Here is a 10297-nt window from a genome sequence, read left to right on the forward strand (position 1 = left end):
CAATTATTGATCATTCTGGGGGACGTGAAAAGCATACATGGATTCCCCTTCACTTCCAGAAAATTCTTTTCAGCTTATATAACGCTCCAGGCACAAGAACCAACCAAACTCTGAGCCCTTCAACGCCAGGATCACCAAACATCACGTGTCGTGCGAGGTCTAAAACTTTTGTAGGTACTGTTAGGTAAGATAGATAATTTGAATGTTTGCTTCGCATATAGCCTAATGTACAAATCTTTTACTCAACAAAACTCTCCGTCCAAAAGTAACAGTTTAAATGCCGAACTCAGTTATCCTCCACCCTTTATGTAATAATGGAGTCGACCAAATTGAATTTCATTAAGAGAAAAAAAGAATCATCCAAAAATCAGAATATTTATTAGTTACTTAATGAATAGCGTACTAACAGAATAAGTAATATTATATAATTTCAAAATGATTACCAATATTAAAGTAGGTTAATATTTTAAACCATACCTAGTATAGTTTTACAAAATTCTTTTTGTTGTTGTTTGAATTAGGTTTACTATCCGGGATTTCATTCAAATGTAATATACATTTTCATTCAAATCTTTCCTACCGGAAATTGTGAAATATATGTACAGCTACAGACTATAATATTGGTTTATTATGTTAAATACTTCAATTAATCTAACTTTTATACATTTTTAAAGTTTGAATAAGGGGTTGGCAATTTCTAAATTAAAATATAGTTTCGTATCAGTATAAGGGATGACAATAATTGTTATCTCTTAACATTTATTTTTATTTGAACTATGAAATTCACTGTCTCAGTAAACCACGGCCAGTAGCTGTTTCTGCTGTTTGTGTTACTAGTTGGTGAAAACAACATAGCTATTTGGACCCTGACGTACGCAAGTCTTATGCTACAGTATATTTTATACATCTGAGTAGGAGTTTAGGTATCGTCATTAACTGATAGTTCTAATTCCTGATTATGTAAAAGGTCCCAGCTCCTCAAATAAATTTCCTAATAGTTATTCTTTGTCAGTTGAAACTCCATAAATTCTAATACTATTATTGATCCTCAGGTGTCTGACATTTTTGGTGATGAGGACTACGTGCTGTCTGAAAATTTGCAAGACCTTCCCTACTGCAACAAGTCTTCCTCTTCTGCATGGGAGTACAACAAGAAGAAAGGAGCCTACACGAGTTTCAGGGGCGTGAGTTTAATTAATTAATTATTTTAATCATTACAAACATTTAGTTACTATTTTCTTATGTCCATGATTCTAATTTTAAATTAATAAGGCTCTCCTAGTTGTATTAATAATTAGGCGTAGTTCACTGGAAAATAGAACTTAAATTTTTTAGTTGATATGAAATAAATGTTTAATAGACGTTTTAGGTTTAATATTACTTTAATGCAGGTCATTCTCTACGATGAAGCAAATTATTTCAATAATTTCATTGTGCAATCAATGGTTTGATGCGGAGTAACCCGGAAGAAAGGTGTTTGTTTTGATATGAAATATTTTTAAACGCTATAACTGTATCACAATAGGCTTCGGAACAGACGTTGAATTGAACTGTTACGGACGGAGAGTTTTAGTAACGAAACAGTTGTGATTACATCATTGTGTGGTTTTGATAGGAATACTGGATACACTAGGATTGAGGAGGATAACACAAGATGTATTCCGTCCGCCAACCCCTACGCAAATCTCAAGCAGGATCGTTTCGTTGCCCGACGACTCTACACCCACTTCAGTACTCCCAGCCCTTCTCACTCCGCTCCTCATTATAATCAATAATTTTTATCAATTATTGATCATTCTGGGGGACGTGAAAAGCATACATGGATTCCCCTTCACTTCCAGAAAATTCTTTTCAGCTTATATAACGCTCCAGGCACAAGAACCAACCAAACTCTGAGCCCTTCAACGCCAGGATCACCAAACATCACGTGTCGTGCGAGGTCTAAAACTTTTGTAGGTACTGTTAGGTAAGATAGATAATTTGAATGTTTGCTTCGCATATAGCCTAATGTACAAATCTTTTACTCAACAAAACTCTCCGTCCAAAAGTAACAGTTTAAATGCCGAACTCAGTTATCCTCCACCCTTTATGTAATAATGGAGTCGACCAAATTGAATTTCATTAAGAGAAAAAAAGAATCATCCAAAAATCAGAATATTTATTAGTTACTTAATGAATAGCGTACTAACAGAATAAGTAATATTATATAATTTCAAAATGATTACCAATATTAAAGTAGGTTAATATTTTAAACCATACCTAGTATAGTTTTACAAAATTCTTTTTGTTGTTGTTTGAATTAGGTTTACTATCCGGGATTTCATTCAAATGTAATATACATTTTCATTCAAATCTTTCCTACCGGAAATTGTGAAATATATGTACAGCTACAGACTATAATATTGGTTTATTATGTTAAATACTTCAATTAATCTAACTTTTATACATTTTTAAAGTTTGAATAAGGGGTTGGCAATTTCTAAATTAAAATATAGTTTCGTATCAGTATAAGGGATGACAATAATTGTTATCTCTTAACATTTATTTTTATTTGAACTATGAAATTCACTGTCTCAGTAAACCACGGCCAGTAGCTGTTTCTGCTGTTTGTGTTACTAGTTGGTGAAAACAACATAGCTATTTGGACCCTGACGTACGCAAGTCTTATGCTACAGTATATTTTATACATCTGAGTAGGAGTTTAGGTATCGTCATTAACTGATAGTTCTAATTCCTGATTATGTAAAAGGTCCCAGCTCCTCAAATAAATTTCCTAATAGTTATTCTTTGTCAGTTGAAACTCCATAAATTCTAATACTATTATTGATCCTCAGGTGTCTGACATTTTTGGTGATGAGGACTACGTGCTGTCTGAAAATTTGCAAGACCTTCCCTACTGCAACAAGTCTTCCTCTTCTGCATGGGAGTACAACAAGAAGAAAGGAGCCTACACGAGTTTCAGGGGCGTGAGTTTAATTAATTAATTATTTTAATCATTACAAACATTTAGTTACTATTTTCTTATGTCCATGATTCTAATTTTAAATTAATAAGGCTCTCCTAGTTGTATTAATAATTAGGCGTAGTTCACTGGAAAATAGAACTTAAATTTTTTAGTTGATATGAAATAAATGTTTAATAGACGTTTTAGGTTTAATATTACTTTAATGCAGGTCATTCTCTACGATGAAGCAAATTATTTCAATAATTTCATTGTGCAATCAATGGTTTGATGCGGAGTAACCCGGAAGAAAGGTGTTTGTTTTGATATGAAATATTTTTAAACGCTATAACTGTATCACAATAGGCTTCGGAACAGACGTTGAATTGAACTGTTACGGACGGAGAGTTTTAGTAACGAAACAGTTGTGATTACATCATTGTGTGGTTTTGATAGGAATACTGGATACACTAGGATTGAGGAGGATAACACAAGATGTATTCCGTCCGCCAACCCCTACGCAAATCTCAAGCAGGATCGTTTCGTTGCCCGACGACTCTACACCCACTTCAGTACTCCCAGCCCTTCTCACTCCGCTCCTCATTATAATCAATAATTTTTATCAATTATTGATCATTCTGGGGGACGTGAAAAGCATACATGGATTCCCCTTCACTTCCAGAAAATTCTTTTCAGCTTATATAACGCTCCAGGCACAAGAACCAACCAAACTCTGAGCCCTTCAACGCCAGGATCACCAAACATCACGTGTCGTGCGAGGTCTAAAACTTTTGTAGGTACTGTTAGGTAAGATAGATAATTTGAATGTTTGCTTCGCATATAGCCTAATGTACAAATCTTTTACTCAACAAAACTCTCCGTCCAAAAGTAACAGTTTAAATGCCGAACTCAGTTATCCTCCACCCTTTATGTAATAATGGAGTCGACCAAATTGAATTTCATTAAGAGAAAAAAAGAATCATCCAAAAATCAGAATATTTATTAGTTACTTAATGAATAGCGTACTAACAGAATAAGTAATATTATATAATTTCAAAATGATTACCAATATTAAAGTAGGTTAATATTTTAAACCATACCTAGTATAGTTTTACAAAATTCTTTTTGTTGTTGTTTGAATTAGGTTTACTATCCGGGATTTCATTCAAATGTAATATACATTTTCATTCAAATCTTTCCTACCGGAAATTGTGAAATATATGTACAGCTACAGACTATAATATTGGTTTATTATGTTAAATACTTCAATTAATCTAACTTTTATACATTTTTAAAGTTTGAATAAGGGGTTGGCAATTTCTAAATTAAAATATAGTTTCGTATCAGTATAAGGGATGACAATAATTGTTATCTCTTAACATTTATTTTTATTTGAACTATGAAATTCACTGTCTCAGTAAACCACGGCCAGTAGCTGTTTCTGCTGTTTGTGTTACTAGTTGGTGAAAACAACATAGCTATTTGGACCCTGACGTACGCAAGTCTTATGCTACAGTATATTTTATACATCTGAGTAGGAGTTTAGGTATCGTCATTAACTGATAGTTCTAATTCCTGATTATGTAAAAGGTCCCAGCTCCTCAAATAAATTTCCTAATAGTTATTCTTTGTCAGTTGAAACTCCATAAATTCTAATACTATTATTGATCCTCAGGTGTCTGACATTTTTGGTGATGAGGACTACGTGCTGTCTGAAAATTTGCAAGACCTTCCCTACTGCAACAAGTCTTCCTCTTCTGCATGGGAGTACAACAAGAAGAAAGGAGCCTACACGAGTTTCAGGGGCGTGAGTTTAATTAATTAATTATTTTAATCATTACAAACATTTAGTTACTATTTTCTTATGTCCATGATTCTAATTTTAAATTAATAAGGCTCTCCTAGTTGTATTAATAATTAGGCGTAGTTCACTGGAAAATAGAACTTAAATTTTTTAGTTGATATGAAATAAATGTTTAATAGACGTTTTAGGTTTAATATTACTTTAATGCAGGTCATTCTCTACGATGAAGCAAATTATTTCAATAATTTCATTGTGCAATCAATGGTTTGATGCGGAGTAACCCGGAAGAAAGGTGTTTGTTTTGATATGAAATATTTTTAAACGCTATAACTGTATCACAATAGGCTTCGGAACAGACGTTGAATTGAACTGTTACGGACGGAGAGTTTTAGTAACGAAACAGTTGTGATTACATCATTGTGTGGTTTTGATAGGAATACTGGATACACTAGGATTGAGGAGGATAACACAAGATGTATTCCGTCCGCCAACCCCTACGCAAATCTCAAGCAGGATCGTTTCGTTGCCCGACGACTCTACACCCACTTCAGTACTCCCAGCCCTTCTCACTCCGCTCCTCATTATAATCAATAATTTTTATCAATTATTGATCATTCTGGGGGACGTGAAAAGCATACATGGATTCCCCTTCACTTCCAGAAAATTCTTTTCAGCTTATATAACGCTCCAGGCACAAGAACCAACCAAACTCTGAGCCCTTCAACGCCAGGATCACCAAACATCACGTGTCGTGCGAGGTCTAAAACTTTTGTAGGTACTGTTAGGTAAGATAGATAATTTGAATGTTTGCTTCGCATATAGCCTAATGTACAAATCTTTTACTCAACAAAACTCTCCGTCCAAAAGTAACAGTTTAAATGCCGAACTCAGTTATCCTCCACCCTTTATGTAATAATGGAGTCGACCAAATTGAATTTCATTAAGAGAAAAAAAGAATCATCCAAAAATCAGAATATTTATTAGTTACTTAATGAATAGCGTACTAACAGAATAAGTAATATTATATAATTTCAAAATGATTACCAATATTAAAGTAGGTTAATATTTTAAACCATACCTAGTATAGTTTTACAAAATTCTTTTTGTTGTTGTTTGAATTAGGTTTACTATCCGGGATTTCATTCAAATGTAATATACATTTTCATTCAAATCTTTCCTACCGGAAATTGTGAAATATATGTACAGCTACAGACTATAATATTGGTTTATTATGTTAAATACTTCAATTAATCTAACTTTTATACATTTTTAAAGTTTGAATAAGGGGTTGGCAATTTCTAAATTAAAATATAGTTTCGTATCAGTATAAGGGATGACAATAATTGTTATCTCTTAACATTTATTTTTATTTGAACTATGAAATTCACTGTCTCAGTAAACCACGGCCAGTAGCTGTTTCTGCTGTTTGTGTTACTAGTTGGTGAAAACAACATAGCTATTTGGACCCTGACGTACGCAAGTCTTATGCTACAGTATATTTTATACATCTGAGTAGGAGTTTAGGTATCGTCATTAACTGATAGTTCTAATTCCTGATTATGTAAAAGGTCCCAGCTCCTCAAATAAATTTCCTAATAGTTATTCTTTGTCAGTTGAAACTCCATAAATTCTAATACTATTATTGATCCTCAGGTGTCTGACATTTTTGGTGATGAGGACTACGTGCTGTCTGAAAATTTGCAAGACCTTCCCTACTGCAACAAGTCTTCCTCTTCTGCATGGGAGTACAACAAGAAGAAAGGAGCCTACACGAGTTTCAGGGGCGTGAGTTTAATTAATTAATTATTTTAATCATTACAAACATTTAGTTACTATTTTCTTATGTCCATGATTCTAATTTTAAATTAATAAGGCTCTCCTAGTTGTATTAATAATTAGGCGTAGTTCACTGGAAAATAGAACTTAAATTTTTTAGTTGATATGAAATAAATGTTTAATAGACGTTTTAGGTTTAATATTACTTTAATGCAGGTCATTCTCTACGATGAAGCAAATTATTTCAATAATTTCATTGTGCAATCAATGGTTTGATGCGGAGTAACCCGGAAGAAAGGTGTTTGTTTTGATATGAAATATTTTTAAACGCTATAACTGTATCACAATAGGCTTCGGAACAGACGTTGAATTGAACTGTTACGGACGGAGAGTTTTAGTAACGAAACAGTTGTGATTACATCATTGTGTGGTTTTGATAGGAATACTGGATACACTAGGATTGAGGAGGATAACACAAGATGTATTCCGTCCGCCAACCCCTACGCAAATCTCAAGCAGGATCGTTTCGTTGCCCGACGACTCTACACCCACTTCAGTACTCCCAGCCCTTCTCACTCCGCTCCTCATTATAATCAATAATTTTTATCAATTATTGATCATTCTGGGGGACGTGAAAAGCATACATGGATTCCCCTTCACTTCCAGAAAATTCTTTTCAGCTTATATAACGCTCCAGGCACAAGAACCAACCAAACTCTGAGCCCTTCAACGCCAGGATCACCAAACATCACGTGTCGTGCGAGGTCTAAAACTTTTGTAGGTACTGTTAGGTAAGATAGATAATTTGAATGTTTGCTTCGCATATAGCCTAATGTACAAATCTTTTACTCAACAAAACTCTCCGTCCAAAAGTAACAGTTTAAATGCCGAACTCAGTTATCCTCCACCCTTTATGTAATAATGGAGTCGACCAAATTGAATTTCATTAAGAGAAAAAAAGAATCATCCAAAAATCAGAATATTTATTAGTTACTTAATGAATAGCGTACTAACAGAATAAGTAATATTATATAATTTCAAAATGATTACCAATATTAAAGTAGGTTAATATTTTAAACCATACCTAGTATAGTTTTACAAAATTCTTTTTGTTGTTGTTTGAATTAGGTTTACTATCCGGGATTTCATTCAAATGTAATATACATTTTCATTCAAATCTTTCCTACCGGAAATTGTGAAATATATGTACAGCTACAGACTATAATATTGGTTTATTATGTTAAATACTTCAATTAATCTAACTTTTATACATTTTTAAAGTTTGAATAAGGGGTTGGCAATTTCTAAATTAAAATATAGTTTCGTATCAGTATAAGGGATGACAATAATTGTTATCTCTTAACATTTATTTTTATTTGAACTATGAAATTCACTGTCTCAGTAAACCACGGCCAGTAGCTGTTTCTGCTGTTTGTGTTACTAGTTGGTGAAAACAACATAGCTATTTGGACCCTGACGTACGCAAGTCTTATGCTACAGTATATTTTATACATCTGAGTAGGAGTTTAGGTATCGTCATTAACTGATAGTTCTAATTCCTGATTATGTAAAAGGTCCCAGCTCCTCAAATAAATTTCCTAATAGTTATTCTTTGTCAGTTGAAACTCCATAAATTCTAATACTATTATTGATCCTCAGGTGTCTGACATTTTTGGTGATGAGGACTACGTGCTGTCTGAAAATTTGCAAGACCTTCCCTACTGCAACAAGTCTTCCTCTTCTGCATGGGAGTACAACAAGAAGAAAGGAGCCTACACGAGTTTCAGGGGCGTGAGTTTAATTAATTAATTATTTTAATCATTACAAACATTTAGTTACTATTTTCTTATGTCCATGATTCTAATTTTAAATTAATAAGGCTCTCCTAGTTGTATTAATAATTAGGCGTAGTTCACTGGAAAATAGAACTTAAATTTTTTAGTTGATATGAAATAAATGTTTAATAGACGTTTTAGGTTTAATATTACTTTAATGCAGGTCATTCTCTACGATGAAGCAAATTATTTCAATAATTTCATTGTGCAATCAATGGTTTGATGCGGAGTAACCCGGAAGAAAGGTGTTTGTTTTGATATGAAATATTTTTAAACGCTATAACTGTATCACAATAGGCTTCGGAACAGACGTTGAATTGAACTGTTACGGACGGAGAGTTTTAGTAACGAAACAGTTGTGATTACATCATTGTGTGGTTTTGATAGGAATACTGGATACACTAGGATTGAGGAGGATAACACAAGATGTATTCCGTCCGCCAACCCCTACGCAAATCTCAAGCAGGATCGTTTCGTTGCCCGACGACTCTACACCCACTTCAGTACTCCCAGCCCTTCTCACTCCGCTCCTCATTATAATCAATAATTTTTATCAATTATTGATCATTCTGGGGGACGTGAAAAGCATACATGGATTCCCCTTCACTTCCAGAAAATTCTTTTCAGCTTATATAACGCTCCAGGCACAAGAACCAACCAAACTCTGAGCCCTTCAACGCCAGGATCACCAAACATCACGTGTCGTGCGAGGTCTAAAACTTTTGTAGGTACTGTTAGGTAAGATAGATAATTTGAATGTTTGCTTCGCATATAGCCTAATGTACAAATCTTTTACTCAACAAAACTCTCCGTCCAAAAGTAACAGTTTAAATGCCGAACTCAGTTATCCTCCACCCTTTATGTAATAATGGAGTCGACCAAATTGAATTTCATTAAGAGAAAAAAAGAATCATCCAAAAATCAGAATATTTATTAGTTACTTAATGAATAGCGTACTAACAGAATAAGTAATATTATATAATTTCAAAATGATTACCAATATTAAAGTAGGTTAATATTTTAAACCATACCTAGTATAGTTTTACAAAATTCTTTTTGTTGTTGTTTGAATTAGGTTTACTATCCGGGATTTCATTCAAATGTAATATACATTTTCATTCAAATCTTTCCTACCGGAAATTGTGAAATATATGTACAGCTACAGACTATAATATTGGTTTATTATGTTAAATACTTCAATTAATCTAACTTTTATACATTTTTAAAGTTTGAATAAGGGGTTGGCAATTTCTAAATTAAAATATAGTTTCGTATCAGTATAAGGGATGACAATAATTGTTATCTCTTAACATTTATTTTTATTTGAACTATGAAATTCACTGTCTCAGTAAACCACGGCCAGTAGCTGTTTCTGCTGTTTGTGTTACTAGTTGGTGAAAACAACATAGCTATTTGGACCCTGACGTACGCAAGTCTTATGCTACAGTATATTTTATACATCTGAGTAGGAGTTTAGGTATCGTCATTAACTGATAGTTCTAATTCCTGATTATGTAAAAGGTCCCAGCTCCTCAAATAAATTTCCTAATAGTTATTCTTTGTCAGTTGAAACTCCATAAATTCTAATACTATTATTGATCCTCAGGTGTCTGACATTTTTGGTGATGAGGACTACGTGCTGTCTGAAAATTTGCAAGACCTTCCCTACTGCAACAAGTCTTCCTCTTCTGCATGGGAGTACAACAAGAAGAAAGGAGCCTACACGAGTTTCAGGGGCGTGAGTTTAATTAATTAATTATTTTAATCATTACAAACATTTAGTTACTATTTTCTTATGTCCATGATTCTAATTTTAAATTAATAAGGCTCTCCTAGTTGTATTAATAATTAGGCGTAGTTCACTGGAAAATAGAACTTAAATTTTTTAGTTGATATGAAATAAATGTTTAATAGACGTTTTAGGTTTAATATTACTTTAAT

General features: G+C 33.2%; 1 long non-coding RNA gene across 1 annotated transcript; it reads left to right on the top strand.

The window, feature by feature from the left end:
- The first annotated feature begins 51 nt into the window (after positions 1-51).
- Positions 52-9515, top strand: LOC124366246. Its single transcript, XR_006922794.1, has 6 exons — positions 52-184; positions 1616-1966; positions 3398-3748; positions 5180-5530; positions 6962-7312; positions 8744-9515. It is a non-coding gene; the product is annotated as an uncharacterized LOC124366246 (long non-coding RNA).
- The last annotated feature ends 782 nt before the right edge of the window (positions 9516-10297 follow it).

Source organism: Homalodisca vitripennis, chromosome 7 (genome assembly GCF_021130785.1).
Source record: "Homalodisca vitripennis isolate AUS2020 chromosome 7, UT_GWSS_2.1, whole genome shotgun sequence".
Taxonomy (NCBI): Eukaryota; Metazoa; Arthropoda; class Insecta; order Hemiptera; family Cicadellidae; genus Homalodisca; species Homalodisca vitripennis.